Consider the following 17,737-nt stretch of genomic DNA (forward strand, 5'->3'; position numbering starts at 1 on the left):
GATGAGGCCCAAAAATTCAATAGATGGGCTCTTGCACAAATCCAAGCCTTTAGATTAAGAGTTGAGGTTTTTGAAAAGTGGTTATAATGGCCAATGGGAGAAATGGTTTGAGAATCATGGTCTTTTGAAGATGGTCCACCCAAAATGTCCAAAATAAATGTCAAAGTTGTATTTGGCTGACTTAATATGTATTGTTAGGGTCTTTTGGCCCTAGGTATTAAGTTTGAATGTCTAGAACCTTCCGAAGCAACATAAAATTTCCTATTTAAGAAATGTCCAAACAATGTTTAGGAAACATCTAGGTGATAATTCGTAGCTTTTCCTTGAATTTTACTATAATGAAGGCACCCATGTGGGTTGGCATATTATAATTCTAAATTATTTAATTCTCATTTGCGACAATAATAAGGAAGCCATATTTTGTTGACACAAATTTTTGTTGTTCCCTTGTTTCTATTATGTGTTCATGGTACTAAGGGGAGCACCTTTTATCAAGTGGCATTAGAACTAGAGTTCTTGAGTGTGTAGACCGATCACTAACTTTGAGGTAGTTTGTATCAAGACCATGGTTTGGGCTGAGCATGTAGATAGATTTTCAATTATTGGGTAATTTGCATTATGGTTTTAACATAAGCATGAAAATGCCTCCATGAAGAGAGTGGGGTTGAAGAGTCAAAGGTATTATACCTAATAATTGTAGAACCCTCTAGAGGAAAATGCAATCATTACAAGAATACATATGCAGAGGGATGAACACAACCATAGGAGATGATGAAAGTGAGGATGAAAGAGAAGTAGAAGAAAACACAAACCAAGCCATAGTAGAGGAATTTCTTAACCTAGAGGAGGTGAAGCTTTTAAAGGCCATTTCTAGTATTAGAAAATAGACCTAATTTTGATGTTCCCACATTTTGAGGAAATCTCAACCTAGAGGAATTGATCAAATGGATCAATAAATTAGAAGAGTACTTTGAATATGAAGATATTGAAGATTCTGATAGGATCAAGTTTATGAAGGCCAAACTGAAGGGTCATGCAAAATTTTAGTGGCAGGAAATGTAGTTGGATCAAAATAAAAGGGGAAAGGGAAAAATCACTAGATGAGGTCAGATAGTAGCTAAATTGAAGTAACTATTCATTCCCATGGATTATGAGCTTGATCTATTGAATAAAATTTAAGGGTTGAAGCAAGTGGGAAAATCTATTCAAGAGTACAATAAAGAGTTCTTGACCATGTAAAAGATGATAAGGAGAAAGTGGCCCATTATCTTAAAGGGTTAAGGCCAAGTATTCAAGAGGAGATGAGTCTTGTTCGAGTGACCAATATTTAGGAGGCATAACAATTTTCTCGAAGAGTCGAGGAGAAGTTAAGAAAAAAAAATTATAACAATAATAGTGGTAGAGATTGTGGTAAAATATCTAGTAGATGATCTTATGGAGGCTGAAATGATGATCAAAATAACAAGGATGAGGCTATAAGTAGAAGTTAAATCTAGAGGGGAATCAATTCTAAGTGATTCCATTATTAGAATAATAGAGATTAGAGAGGAAGAGGTAGATGAAAAGGATCTAGAAGAGGAGGCTTCCATGGGAAATCTTTTCATTGTGGAAAAGAAGGGCATAGAGCATTTGAATGTTCCTAGTGCCAAGGAAGGAAAAATCAAAGAATATAATGCTAGACCAAAGTTACACATGTCAATGAAGATGCCAAATCATCACATTTAGAAGATGTTGAAAGAGGAGAAGTCCTAGTTAACATAAGATTCCTACTAAGTGGTGAGAATGAACCTAAGCAAATAAGGAGTTTATTTCACACAAGGTGAAAATGTGAAGATAAGTATTGTGATGTGATCATTGATGGTGGAAGTACTAACAATATAGTGTTAGAAATGATGGTAAGAAAGCTAAAGCTAAAGAGACAAAAAAACCTACATCAATATCGTATTGCTATGGTGCAAGATGACCACAAGGTCATGGTCAATGAGAAATGCTAAGTGAAGTTCAAGATTAGGAGTCACTAGGATGAGGTACTTTGTGATATCATACCTATGGGAATATGTCATATATTTCTAGGTAGGCCATTCTAGTTTGATAGGCATGTTATACATGATTGGCGAGAAAATACCTACACTCTAACCAAGGATGGAGTGAAACATAAGTTGAAGCCATTAAAGGATGCAGAAGGAAAGGTATATAGTGCTACTAGAATGTGTTTCCTAGATGGAAAGGAGTTTCTCCAAGGTATGAAGTGTGAGCATATGTGTTTTTCTATCATTCTAAAAGATGGTGAAGAAGAAGTGGAAAAGGTACCTACAGAAGTTGCAGATCTGTTGGGAGACTTTTCTAATATTGTGTCAAATAATGTACCTAGTGGATTGCCCCCAGTGAGGAAGATAAGTCAGTAGATGGATTTAATTCTAGGAGCTAATTTTTGAAACAAGGCAGCACACAAAATGACACCAACAGTATTAGAACCAATAATATTATCACCAATGAAGAATGGCGAATGGAGGATGTGCATAGATTCATGCACTATCAACAAGATTACAATCAAGTACATATTTCCATTGCCGAGGATGGCTGATACTATGGACTATTTGAGTGGGGTTGAGTTTTTCATAGAGATAGATTTGAAGAGTGTGTACCATCAGATTCATATCAGAGAAGGCGATCAGTGGAAGAATACTTTCAAGGCAAGTGAAGGATTGTACAAGTGGTTAGTCATGCTTTTGGGCTAACCAATGCACCAAGCACTTTCATGTAGCACATGAATGAGGTACTAAAGGAGTTTCTAGGCTAGTTTGTCATTGTTTACCTAGATGATATTTTGATCTTTAGTAATACATTAAAGGAGAATTTGATGCATATTCAAAAGGTGTTTGATAAGTTAAGCAAAGAAAAGTTGTTGATAAACTTGAAGAAGTGTGGTTTTGTGAAAAATGAGATAGTGTACCTAGGATTTGTAGTCTCAATAGAAGGTCTTAAAATGGACCCAAAGAAAGTGAAGGCTATCCTTGAATGGCCTACTCCTAAGAGTGCTACCAAGATAAGATCTTTTCATTAATTGGTTAGTATTTACAAAAAGTGCATAAGAGGTTTTAGCACTATTTTTGGACTCTTGAAAAAAATAGTGAGAGGGGATAGGAAAGAATTTAAGTGGATAGCAAGAGCAGTTAGGAGTTTTAATCTATTAAAATATAAAGTTATAGAGCAGTCTATTTTAGCACTTCCATATTTTAACAAGGTGTTTCAAGTAGACGGTGATGCTATTGGTACTATAATAGGAGTTGTTTTGAGCCAAGAAGGTAGGCTTGTTGCTTATTTTAGTGAGAAATAGAATGGTGCAAAAAGAAAATATTATTTTAATGATCAAGAATTTTATGCTATAGTTCAGGCATTGAAGAAGTGGTGACACTATCTTCTTTGTAAGGAGTTTTTTTTTTGTATACTAATTATCAAGATTTGTAATTTTTGAATAGGAAAATTAAACCAAAAGCATTTGAAGTAGGTTGAGTTTTTTCAAAGCTATAAATTTTTTTTGAAACGTAGGAGTGTGAGGTCTAACAAAGTTGCAGATGTTGTTAGTAGAAAATAAAATTTGCTAACAAAAATGTAGATTGAGTTGATTGGGTTCAAGGAACTCAGTAATTTGTATCTAGACGATCCTAATTTTAGTGAATCTTGGAAGGCTTGTATAGAACCTATTACTCTTCATAGGACAAAGTGGTTAGATTTTATAATCTCAAATGGTATGTTTTTCAAACAAAGTTAGTTGTGCATTCCTAGAAGTTTAATGAGAGTGAATCTCATCAAGGAGAAGCATAGCGGAGGGTTGGTTGGATAATTTGGTAGAGGTAAAACCATTGGTTTGGTTGTTGAGAATTATTACTAGCCACAATTGCAACAATATGTGAAGAAGTTTGTGCAGAGTTGTAAAGTATGTTAGATGGAAAAAGGAGTTAAGAAGAATATGGGGTTGTATCAACCATTACCTATATCAGAGATGATGTGGGAGGATGCTAGCATGGATTTTGTTCTTGGATTAACAAGGAATTAGTGAGGACTTGGTGCTTGAAAGGTTTTCAAAGATGGCACATTTCATTCCTTACATGCAGACAAGTGATGTTGTTCATGTGGCATAGTTGTTTTTCAACAAATTGGTGAGACTACATGGTCTACCAAGGAGTATAGTTTTAGATCAAGATGCCTAATTTGTTGGGTATTTTTGGCATAAATTGTTGAAGAAATTGAAGATAGAGTTGAAGTTTAGTTCATCACATCATCCACAAACTAATGGGTAGATAGAAGTTGTGAATCACAATTTGGGAAACTTACTAAGATGCTTGGTAGGAGATAAACCAAAAGGATGGAATATGATTTTATTATAGGAAAAATTTACATATAATAATTCTATCAATAGGAGTTCTAGTAAATTTCCATTCTAGATTTTATATGAGAGTAGTCCCAGAAATACTTCTGAACTGAGGCAATTAAATAAATGAAAGATAAGTTGTGTTGAAGTAGAAGAATGTGATGAATATTTAAAGAACATCCATGAGGAGGTGAGGATGCACATTATAAAGATGAATTCATAGTGCAAGGCTAAGGTAGATGTGAAAATGAGGTATAAGGAATTTTAGATTGGAGACTACATCATGGCTCATTTGTGAAAGGACCATTTTCCAACGAGTACATATAATAAGATGAAAATGAAGAAGTTTGGAGCATGCAAGATATTGTATGAAAAAATGCCTATGAAGTGGAGTTTCCTGGTAAACTAAATATTTCAACAATATTCAAAATTTTAGATTTGACAAAGTATTATGAAGGAGATGATGAGGATGAAGTTGCAAAAGCATAGTGGAGTATTCTAGTAGCTAGCTCAACTACAAAGGAGATTGAGGAGATACTAGACAATTGTGTTAGAAAAAGTACAAGGAACAAAATGAAGAATACCTTGTCAAATGGAAAGGAACCCCAATAAAGGATTCATAATGGCTAGTAAGGGAGGAGGTAAACCATCTTAATTTACCAATAAATACTTGAGACATGGTCAGGTTACTTATCAAGTTATGTGTAAGAGCAATCTTTCATCAACTAAAAATATTTCATTTTAGTAATTTAAATAAGGGTTGTCTTAATGCATAATTCTTTGTGGAGCCTTGCAACTTAGTAAGTCAATCATATGAGATCATAATGTCCTAATTTTGAAGGTGGATATTCATCATGGATATATCATCCTACTAGTGGAGACTTAGTGCCATATCATACACATTCATGGATTTATTGTAGGATTTTGGTTTGTAATTTTGGTATATAAATTTAGGCTCACCATTGGAGGTATTAAAATTCTTAGATGAGGCCCAAAAACTCGATGGATGGGTGCTTGTACAAATCTAAATCTATAGATTAGGAGCTGGCATTTCCAAAAAGTGGTTATAATAGCCAATCATAGCAACAGTTCGAGAATTGTGGTCTTTCAAAGTTGGGCTTACCAAAACATCCAAAATAAATTTTTAAAGGTGTATTTGACTGACTTTATATGTATTGGTAGGGTATATTGATCCTAGGTACTAAGTTTGGATCTCTAGAACCTTCCTGGGTGGCATAAAATTGGCTATTTAAGAAATGCTCAAACATTGTTTAGGACAGTTTTGGGTGATAGTTCACAGTTTTGTCATGAATTTTACTATAATGAAGGCACCCATGTGGGTTGGCATATTGTATTTATGAATTTAGTGATGCCACATTTTTAGTGATAATAAGAAGCCTATATTTTCTGTCATAAATTATTGTTGTTTCTTTGTTTCTTTTATGTGTTTATGGTATTAAGGGAAACACCTTTCATCAAATGAAATGCATCATCTTGGAGAAACTACCACCACATATATTGAGTCATTACCCCTTTCTGTCCTTGGTAATCCAAAAAAAGTCCATACTTATGTCCTTCCAAGGTTTTGATGGAACATGCAATGGCTAATAGGTTCTAGTATTATAACTCACTCCTTTGGCTATTTGACATACCAGACAACTATGCAAAAACTTCTTCACATCTTGTAACAATTGACGACAAAAATAGTGTTCACTAACAATAGAAATGGTCTTATCATGACCAAAGTGTCTTGCCATCCCTCCAGTATGTTTCTCCTTGATACATTTCTCCCTCATAGAACTCCTTGGAATACACAATTGACTACCCTTGAACAATATACCATCCTAGATCATGTAATCCAACCACCTAGTACTGTCTAGAGTAACAAGTTCTTTACAAGCCTTCGAAGCCTTTACAAAGTAAAGATCCTCAGGATACATATTTTTAAGTTCATCAAACCAAACCACTTCAACCTAAACATCTATCAGCAACAATTGTCTCCTACTTAATGCATTTGCAACTTCATTAGACCTTCCATTTCTATGTTTCAATACAAATGTATAGATTTCCATGAACACTACCAATTTCAAATGTCTTCATTTTAATTTACCTTGGATATTTAGGTAATGTAATGCCTGGTGATTAGTGTATAAGATAAATACTTTTGGTAACAGATAATGCCTCCATTTCTTTAAGGCTTGAACTATTGCATAGAACTCCTTATCGTCAACAAAATACATCTTCTTTGCATCATTCAAATTTTCACTAAAATAGGCAATAGGCTTACCTTCTTGGCTAAATATAGCCCCAATAGTACTACCAATGGCATTACAATCTACCTAGAACACTTTGTTAAAATAGGGAAATGCCAACATAGGTTCCTCTATCACCTTCTTCTTCAACAACTCAAAACTCCTTGTAGCTCCCATAGTCCACTTGAACTCTTTTTCTATTCTCTCTCATTGTTTTAGCTAGGGGTCCGTATATACTACCAAAATTCATAATAAAATTCTTATAGATACTAGCCAAACCATGGAATGACCTCACCTTAGTGGAAGACCTTGGAGTAGACCATTCTAGGATGAACTTCACCTTCTATGGGTCCATTTTGAGGACTTCCATAAATATAACAAACCTCAAACAGACTAACTAATTTTTGACAAAGCTACACTTCTTCTAGTTAATCAAAAATATCTCTTTCCCTCAATCATTCAAGGATACTATGAATGTGCACTAAATGCTCATCTAGAGACTTAAAATAAAAATATCATAGAAATAGATAATAACAAATTTTCCCAAAAATATATTTAGTACCTCATTCATAAGCCACATGAAGGTTCTCAATGCATTGGTCAGTCCAAAATGCATTACTACCCACTCACTCATATCCTCCTTGATATTGAATGCACTCTTCTACTCATCTATCTCTCTTATTTGTATCTAGTGATAACCACTTTTGATATCTATCTTTGTGAAATTTTGAGCTCCACTCAAGCAGTCCATAAGATCATCCACCCTTGGTAAAGGAAACTAGTACTTAATGGTTATCTTTTTTATAGCATGAGAGTCCATACACATCCTCTACTCTCCATCCTTCTTTGGTACTAGTACTATAGGTACTACACTCAAGCTCTCTCAAATTAGACCTTTCCTCAATAGCTCCTAAACTTGTTTGTTGAGCTCATTAGTCTTAGTAGGAGTCATCCTATGAGAAGCCTTGCTAGGAAAACTAGCTCCACAAACTTGCTCTATTCGATGACTAATTTTCCTTGCTAGTGGTAATCCTTCTAGTACATTATCATATATTAAATCTCCATATTCACTTAATAGATCTGAAATTTTAACTGGAACTTCACTAATACCCTCCTTATTCTTTCTAGGAATTAAGTCATTACACATATGTTGATATTTCATGCTATCTAGAAATTTACTTCCATTAATAAGAAAAACACTAGCACTACAACATACCTTTATCTCTCCTTTATCGAGGAATTCAACTTGTCACAAAATCCATCCTTCGTTAGAGAATATGTATTTGCATGACTGTCATGTATATCATGCCTATCAAACTACCACAACCCTCTGAACAATAAATGGCATACATCCATCAGGATGATGTCATAGGGAACCTCATCATCATAGCTCCCAATCTTAAAGTTTACCAAACATTATTATCTAACCAACACCTTATGATCATCCTAAACCCAAGAAATTTGATATGGATGGGGGTGTTTAATCTCCCTCTTTAGCTTTAGATTTGAGACCATTTTGTCTAACACCAATTTGTTAGTGCTCCCACCATCAACAATCGCATCACATTATTTACCCTCACACTTGCACCTACTACAAATTAGACTCCTCCTTTGTCCAAATTTAGTCTCACCACCTAGAAAGACCATTTCATTAACTAGAACATCTCCTATTTCTACATTTTTTGAATGTGATGACCTAGCATCATCATCTAGATGATTAACCCTGTCTTGACCATAAACTCTCCTATCTATCCTTCCTTGGCATTGAGGGAACTCACAAGCACAATGGCCATTTTCATTGTAGTAAAAACATGTACCATCAAAGCCTCCTCTTCCTAAAACTTTTCCACACCCTCTACCTCTTCCTCTTTGGTCTCTAGAGTTTTGGTCACTAGAGTGGTTGAAACCCTCATTACTCTAGTTTTGGTTGCTACTGGCCACATCTTCATTTTTCTTTTGGTCCTCATTTTGGCCTCCAACTAACCAACCACCACCCCTTTCTCCTTGACTATGCTCTCTTTTCCTTCAATCAAACTTTTTTTTTATGATGCAATGCAAGGTAGGAGAATCCCTGGAGATGTCCTAGCCCCTAGCAAATAACCACACAACCAAAACATAATAGTAAGAAGCAATAATTCAATATCTAATACCAAATCAAAATTCTTTATTCATAGATATAAATAATTACATGCAATATGCCTAGTTGTAAGGCCTTTTGGGTTAGGGCCAAACACAAATAGAAATTACAAAATTAATTCTACAATATCCCTCAAGATCCAACTCATAACACTAATCCAAGATAATCTAGATACACAACTGGATAAGAACACCAAGAAGAATCCACACTCATACCCTCAAGTCCACCAAGCAATCCATTGGTTCTCAAGTTGCAACCCCTGCTCTTCAAAATTTGCATGTACACTTCATCCCCTTCTCTAGCTAGAATATTATTTCATACAAAACTGAATGACCAAAAGACTCCACAAGACCCCTCTTTATACTTGCCAAAACAACTTACAAAACATTCTAGAACATTGAAAAATAGGAAGGTTGACCCAAAAATGGTTAGGACACATCCCAAGGCAAGATGTTATCATAAAAATCATGATTGAAATAAGTCTCGCAAGTTAGCTCAAACCAAAAATGTAGAAAACGTGTCCAAAATGCTAACACTCAGCATCAACAAGAAAACTGAGCACATGAAGAACCACTCTACACTTGAAGAGTCACTCATCACATGAAGAGTCACTCAACACACACTATGGAACTTGACACATGCTGAAGAGAGAGATGAAATAGCAGACTAACCTGAGTGTTAACATGACATGGGATAACTTCAACTCCACTTGAATTGCAAAAATACTAACACTTGACAATTGCTACAACTAAGCAATGACTGTAACTTGGTAACAACTATTAGAATAAACACAAATGAGAAGGATAACATGTCAACCCAAGATGCTCCTACATCAAACACCCTAGGCTTGAAAATATGTTCTAGAAGCTGCAAGAAAATATTCTAGGATTCAACACATAAATCCCAAACTGGTTCTTTACATACATGTCCTCCAAGTCTTCAACTTGCACAACCTTTTAATGCTGATCTCCAACCTTCTCAAAATTTCCCAACTCAACTCAATTGCCAATGCTTAGGTTCCCCCTATTGAGCTCTTCATTCTACAAAGGAATCAGGGAAAACTTCATGCCACTTTTCTCAATAACAAACACATTCTTAACACAATCATGCATAGCCCTAAAATCATACTACCAAGGTCTACCAAGTAACACATGACAACTATTCATATCCATAATATCACACAACACTTGATCCTTATACTGCCCAATTTGGAAATCAATAAGGCATTGCTCCCTTACTTCCAAAGTATGCTCACCTTGCAACTAGACAATCCTATAAGGATAAGGATGTCTTACTCTCTTCAAACCAAGTTTATGAACCATCTCCTCAACAACAAGATTATTAGTACTACCACCATCCACAATCACCTTACAAACTTTTCCACCAGACTTACAATAAGTCCTAAACAAACTAGTCCTCTGATAAAAATCCAATGTCCTCTGACCCACCAGTACTTGTTGAGCCAAAAAATTATCTCCTTGCTTAGGCTAATTGACTCGGACTTCAACCTTATTCACAATAGTAGCTATCCTACCAATCAGACATTCAAAAAATCTATACCCTTCTTTGCCAAATTTGAAATAATTACCTCTAAACACACCTCTACCTATCCTCCTTTCTGATCAATAGGTTTTTGTTCCCCTTCTGCACTCATTTTAGTTTATGCTAAGCTATCTTACTTCTCCTTTCCTCGAGGATTTCCTTGATGTTTCCTTTTTAGCTTCTCTTCTTCTCTCAAAGCATACTAACAAGCATCTTCAACTAAAGGAATATTCAACATACCAATCTCATCCTGAATATTGAATCTTAAACCATTAATGTATCGAGCTACCTTTTCCTTTGACAATTCTCTACTTCTAGACTAAATAGTCAACTTGTAGAAGTCCTTAGTATAATCCTTCATAGTCATGTCCTTCTATTTTAGATTTTACAACCTCTTAAACAACTCAAGTTCATAATCAATAGGAATGAACTTAGCCTTCAGTTTAGTCACCATTAGTCTCTATCTAGAGATCTTCATTTTACCTTACTCCTCTTTGTCTCTTTGTAGTTCCTTCCACCAAAGAGAAACATGTCCCTTCAACTTAGTTTGTGCCAACCTCACTCTGAGTGAATCCTCAATATCCTCAAGCTCATAGTAGTCTTCCAATTAACCAATCCAATCGACCAGGTCTTTAGGATTCAAAGTACCTAAAAATTTAGAATCTCCATCTTATGCTTTAGCTTCAACTAAGATCTAGGTCAAGCAAACTGACCAATCCTAATTCCAATAGGTCTCTCCACATGATCAGTTCTATCCTCACCACTCAATCTAGCAACTTCAAAGTCTTCAGCAAGTTCCTCATAAGTACCTTCAATACCCACATGCTTAGGTATGCCATCTCAAACACTCATCAATTCAAAAATCATGCCACTCTTCATCAATGCAATATCAACTTTGAAATTGGCTTTAACCACCTACAGTTCAAATAAAAAATCTACCTTAACCTTCTCTGAGATCCATTCTTCCATAGCATCACTAAGATCATTAATTTCCCTAGGGTCGAATCTTCTTGGAGGCATCTTCCAAGGATTTTGTAAACTCCTTACAAACAATCCTTCCCACATTCCTTATGATAAAACTAAATAGTTTGCAAGTTAGATCTCAACCTGCCACCTCACACAAACAATTAGGAACCAAATCACAAGTAGAGGAATATGGATCTGCAATACATAAGCTCTCTATGGTCATGTCTCAATAAGATGAGTCATCCATCTTTGCATCATCAATCCATTTGCAAGCCCTCTGCAATTGCAAGTTAGAACCATGATCTACCACCTCACTAGTAAGAGATCTAGGACTTCAGAAAGAAAAATCCACAACTAAATCAAGATCTTCTTAGATCTACTTCTCCAACCCAAGTACTAGTGCAAACTACCTTATCTTTGGTGTTCTGTCAACACACTCAAGAACAACCTTTTCTTTGATACCACCTAATGTAGTGCAAGGTAGGAGAATCCCTAAAGGAGATATCCTAGCCCCCAACAAATAACCACACAATGGAAACACAACATCAACAAGAAATAATGCAAGATTTGATACCAAATCACAACTCTTTATTTAGAGATATAACTAATTAGATACAATATTCCTAGCTCTAAGGCCTTCCAGGTTAGGACCAAACACAAACAACAATTACAAAACTAGTTCTACAAGATCCCACAAGATCCAACTCACAGCCTTAATCTCGGCTAGTCAAGATACACAACTAGATAAGAACACCAAGAAGAATCTACACTTGTACCCTCAAGTCCAACAAGCAATCCCTTGGTTCTCAAGTCATAGCTAGCTCTTAAAAATTTTCATCTACTCTTCATCCCCTTCTCAAGATGGAATATTATTTCCTCTAAAATTAAATGACCAAAAGACTCCACAAGACCCCTATTTATACTTAACAAAATGTTTTAGAAAACATTCTAGCATATTAAAAAATAGAGAGGCCAACCCAAAAAAGGTTAGGACACATCCCAAGGAAAGATCTTATCATAAACATTGTGAGGGGAATAAATCTTGCAAGTTGGCTCACACCAAAAATGCAAAAAACACCTCCAAAATGATGAAACTTGACATCAATAGGAAAAATTAGCACATGAAGAACCACTTGGCACATTAAAAGTCACTTGGAATGAAATAAAGAGTTAGATGGGATAACACACTAACCCAAGTGTTAACATGACATGGGATAACCTCAACTCGGCTTAAATTGCAAAATTACTCGCACTTGGCAATTGTTGCAACTCAACAATGACTATAACTTAGAAACAACTACCAGAATGAGCACAAATGAGTTGGATAACACATCAACTAAAGATGCTCCTACATCAATTTATCTTCTACTTAACTTTCAAGGAAAACTAATATGCCTCCTCAATGATGGTCATTCCAACTAGACATAACTCCTCTTGAATGCTAGGTCTTAACCCATTAAGGTAATAGGAAATCTTCTCCTTGTTTTATTTTCCATGACCCATCTTAATAAGTACTTGGTAAAACTTCTCTTTATATTCTTGCATATATTTTCCCACTTTCTTATAACATTTCATCTTCTTCAACGAATTAAGCTCATAATCAATATGAATGAACTACTTCATTAGTTTTTCCACCATGCAATCCCATCTTGTGATATTCTCCTTTCCTCTTCTATTCCTTTCTAATTGAATCTCTTGCCACCATATTTTTGCATAGCTTTTCATTCTAGCCTTCACAAACTTAAACATATATGGGTCCTCTATATCCCCATACTTAAAATATTCCTCTAGCTCATTCATCTAGTCAATCAACTCATCTAGGTATTTTGACTTCAAGTTTAGTTTCTTTTCCCATCTTAAAAATGACCCTAAAAATATTCTCCTCTTCCTAGTTCAATACTTATCCTTCTTCTTCCCCTTCCTACATAATAGTTCTTTCTTCTTCATTTTTCTCCTCACTTTCATCCCTTACAACAAGATTCATCCCTCTATGGATTTGCACTTGCAATTTGTAAACTTGTCTCTGGAGGGCTCTAACCTTAGTGGGAACAACATTGGCCCTTCCACCATGATTTCTTCATGGAGGCATCTTGTCACTATCTCAAAACCCACAACCGTGTAGTCCTAGTGCAAGTTGCCTCATAGTTGATGCTTTGTCTACAAACTAAGGAACTCCCACTCAGATACCACTTCATGAGGGCACAACCCAAGACAAAATGAAGACACAAGGAAAATTTGAATTTTATTATAAAAATGATATGCTATTATATTCATTAAATATGAAATAGACTCAACTACATGCCCTGTGGGCTTACAATATTATTAGATTCTGGAGAAAAAGTCTTCTCACAATACCTTCTCCTAAACTCCACAAAAACTACCTTTACAATGCAAGAAATGACCTTAATTAACCTAAATTAAGTTTAGGGTTAGGAATAAATTTTATAATATGCCACTTCAAATCCACCAACAAAGCAGAAATTTCTAGAAGACATGTTAGAGTTTGATGCAAAATTAGAAGAATCCAGACATGGTAGTTCAACTTTCGGGAGGCATAAATTTTGATTCAAGACTCTAATTGACCAACCATTTACATTTTTGTAAATATATCCAAGCACTCTATAGCCTCATGGACTCTTTTTTTCATCTTGAATTTTTTAGGCCCATTCAAGGTATCTAACTTCCTCAAATCCAACTTCGAAGCATTCTTTGGGGTTCTGCAGGAAACTTAAAACTACAATAACTTTCCAACCATAAAACCTTCTGACTTGATTCTTTTCTAAGAATGCATTAAATTACAATTAAAATTATCCCTCCAAATTATACCCTCTATCTTATCCTAATTATGTCTCAATTACAAAACAATTTATTTTTGTACATTGGCACATATCCCAAGGTGCCAAAAAACACGAACCCTAAAAACCAATAGCAGAACTATGAGATTTGGAATCTATATTTGGCCCAAATAGGTATCCAAAAATAGAAACACATTAAACAAAAACTACAAATAATCATATTTGTGGGTGATACATGATTTCCATTGCACCACTAGATGCTCCTACATTGAGAGGGAATGAAGGAATTCATAAAAGTGATAAAGAAGCCTGAACTACATAAGGGTGATGCTAGAACACTTGCCTTCATTATGAAGAATCAATATTAGGACCTTCTAGCTTATATTTCAATTCCTCCTCCTCATGCCAACATAAAAGAACTGACTCCTAAGGACTACCAAATGAAGGAAATCATACTGGGAAAGCCCATGGTAGACATGAATAAAGTACTAATCACAAAAAGGCTCAAGGAAGTGTTGATGTACTTGGATCGTGATGAGTGAGAATTGATAACATTGCAAAAATAGAGCAAGCTACTTAGAGGCTATTTAAATGAAATAGTTGGACCCATTGACCTAGAAATCTAAAGATCACTCTTGGAGATGTCATTGGAAGGAAACAAGCAAGATTACAAATGGATTCAGTTTTAGACACATATTAGTAATCACATCAAAGTTTTGAACAAAGTGGAGAGCAAATAATACATGGCAATTTGAACCTTTTGTACCATTTCTAAAATCATGTCAACATGTTTTTTTCCATTTTAAACAAAGATTTTTGGCTAATGGAAGAAGTGTGTAGAAGGGCTAAAGATTTGTAAGCACTTAGATTGATAAAAGGCCAAAGGGCTTGGATGTTGGTGGAAGTATACTCCGCAGAGGAGCTAGATAAGCTTGATGATTATATAAAGAAAATATCTTGAAGGAATAAAGTAATGAAGTAATTAGATGAGGAAATCCAATAGATAGAGAACAAAGTTTAAGAGAAATTTTTGAAAGTGAAAAATTTCAATGATGAGACTTTTTTCAATACAATCATTAGTTCAACAATTCAGAGATAAATTCATAAATTCTTCATCAGAAGGTGATGTATGACAAGCATTTAGAACTGAAGAGGTGTTGTTAGAACTAGACACCAAGCTTGAGGATTTTTGAGAGACAAGTATAGAAGTTAGTAACTACTAACAAGTAGTAAAGAATAAGTCTGATGAATTAGATTTACAAGAAGCTAGAAAAGTTGTAGAGATAATACATTCATTCAAGAATAAACATTTAGACATCATTTTGGTATTAAAGGAGAAGAAAATCTAGATGCTAGAAATTTATTTTTGACACTTAGAAGATATTTTGTTTTTTGGAACCTATCATCAAGGTGCATAGGTGCACTTTTCACAAAGGTGCACTAACAATTTTGAAAAAGAAGTAGTGCACTGACAGTTAACTACCAATTTCTATTTTAGAGCATTCCATTCACTGAAAATGCATTTTGAAGGTAGTTCAACTCCCACAAATTTCTAAAGAAGGCTGAGCTTCTATTTTTGGAGCTTCCAAAGACCTTCAAATCATTTCATAGCTTTGATCTTCTTATATTCATATTTTTTTATTCTTTTATGCCATGTAAAGGCTCATGCACCCATTAATGGATATAAACAAGGGTGAAGACCTACTTAGCACCATTTAGAGAGTTAGTTTATATATAATTAGATTTGTTTTATTAGTTTATTAACATAATTTTTCATTTAAAGAGCTCTCACTCCTAACACAAATGGAGGAGATGATTTCTTATAAATGCATGGATGGAATATGTACTCTAGGCCATTATTTTGATGCAATAATATATGCTATATTTGGTTACCTCATTCTAAGTGTAGTTATTCTTGTAGAAGTGTGTTATTTTTCTGAATGCATGTTCATGAATAATATTGGAGCTAATGGTTTTATTGTGTTGTTATGATTTTGTGACCTTTTAGTTCTAGTGCTCCTCTTGTGTTAATGAATTTTGCTATTGTGACGAATTAGAGAAAGGGTCATCTTTGTTATTTCATAGTATTTTGTCTTGTGTGAGCATATTTCTTATTGCTTTTTGATTTGATGAAATGTGAAACATATTTAGGTTATTATTGAAGGTCCCATCGATGAATTGATCAGTGGAGTTGACGAAGTGTCACTCCTAATTTCATTGGTTTCATACTAGATCCTTTATATAATTTAATTAATAGATGTGTTGTTACTTTGGCTTATGTCTCTTAGAAATTTACCTTTCATTTATTTTCTTTAATCTCTCATTAATCTATATTTGTATTTAATTTTCAAACACTTGGTTAAAATAGGAATTCATATAGTTGCATCGATAAACTATATTCATCATAAAAACATAAAAATATAAAAAATATATCTCTTTTGTGGTTACATTTCAGCCATTAGTTGTGTAAATTGGTTAGAACCATAAAATGCCTCCTCATGAACAAATAGATTTATCTTAAATTGAGTTACCCAATAGGTTGATAAACCCACCCAGAAGCTTGGAATTTCTCCTTGATCAAGTTTCAAAAAGAGGGATTCAAAAGGATCTCTATCATTCAACATCATGCAAAATGATAGCTCAACAAATAACTACATCAATAACTTATTCCTAACCATCTTTCACTTTATCATTTATGTAAAAATGTAATAAAAAAAATCTAGGTCTGGGTATGTGCAGGATCATTGTCAACCAAACTATGCCCTTAAGTGGCAATGAAAAATTAGCGAATTAGGGTTATGTCAACTTGACATGCAATTTTATGCTTTTTATGAACTTTAAAACAAAAAGTTGTGAGAAAATAATTTGTAGGAAATTGAATTTAGTTTCTAAACTACTAGGCCTTATCTAAAGAAATAAAACAATGACTGGCCAAGATTTTGAATTTTAATGCAATACTAGCAAAATTTCATGACAAACATAAGAAGTAGGCATATGTCTGACCATCTTAATCAAAATCAAATGATAATATTTTTTAATAATATTTTATATATAAGAACTAGACTAATGTCTAGACGTGTCACTTATTTTTGGATATTTTTATTTGAAATAAATAATTAATTAAAAAATTTCTAATATAATATTTTTGTAATAAGAAAACTCCCATGTATGACCACCTTAACTAATTCAAAACTTTATATATTTAAATTTTCTTTTATTTCCCCTTTCGTAGATGAAGTATATAATGGGGCACATCTTTTGGAATTCAAAAATGTTATATTGTTTGATAGTTATTTTTGTTTTCAATCAGTGTGTCAATCAACATTTTATGAGAAACTACATTGAAAAAATAATAATATTTACTTACTGAACTCATAATTTGACAACCATTAAATTTATGGAAAGATAAGAACATTCTTAAGAAACTCTTTTCATTTCATAAAATTGGGGTGAAAATAAGTCAACAGACACATGTTTGAAGTAAAAAACACACAAGAACAAACCAAAAACATGTTTTCAGGACATTTTTAAAGTTGACCATGTAGGATTGGTATCCAAAACAATAATAGGCCTTATAAAGGTATTAATATTTTTTTTTGGTATCTAGATGGGTGGGGAAAAATTTAGAATAGATTTTGAAATGCTTTGAGCCATTTTAAAACTACATATTTTT

Source organism: Cupressus sempervirens, chromosome 3 (assembly GCF_028749045.1).
Source record: "Cupressus sempervirens isolate cs-2001-9-10 chromosome 3, ASM2874904v1, whole genome shotgun sequence".
NCBI lineage: Eukaryota > Viridiplantae > Streptophyta > Pinopsida > Cupressales > Cupressaceae > Cupressus > Cupressus sempervirens.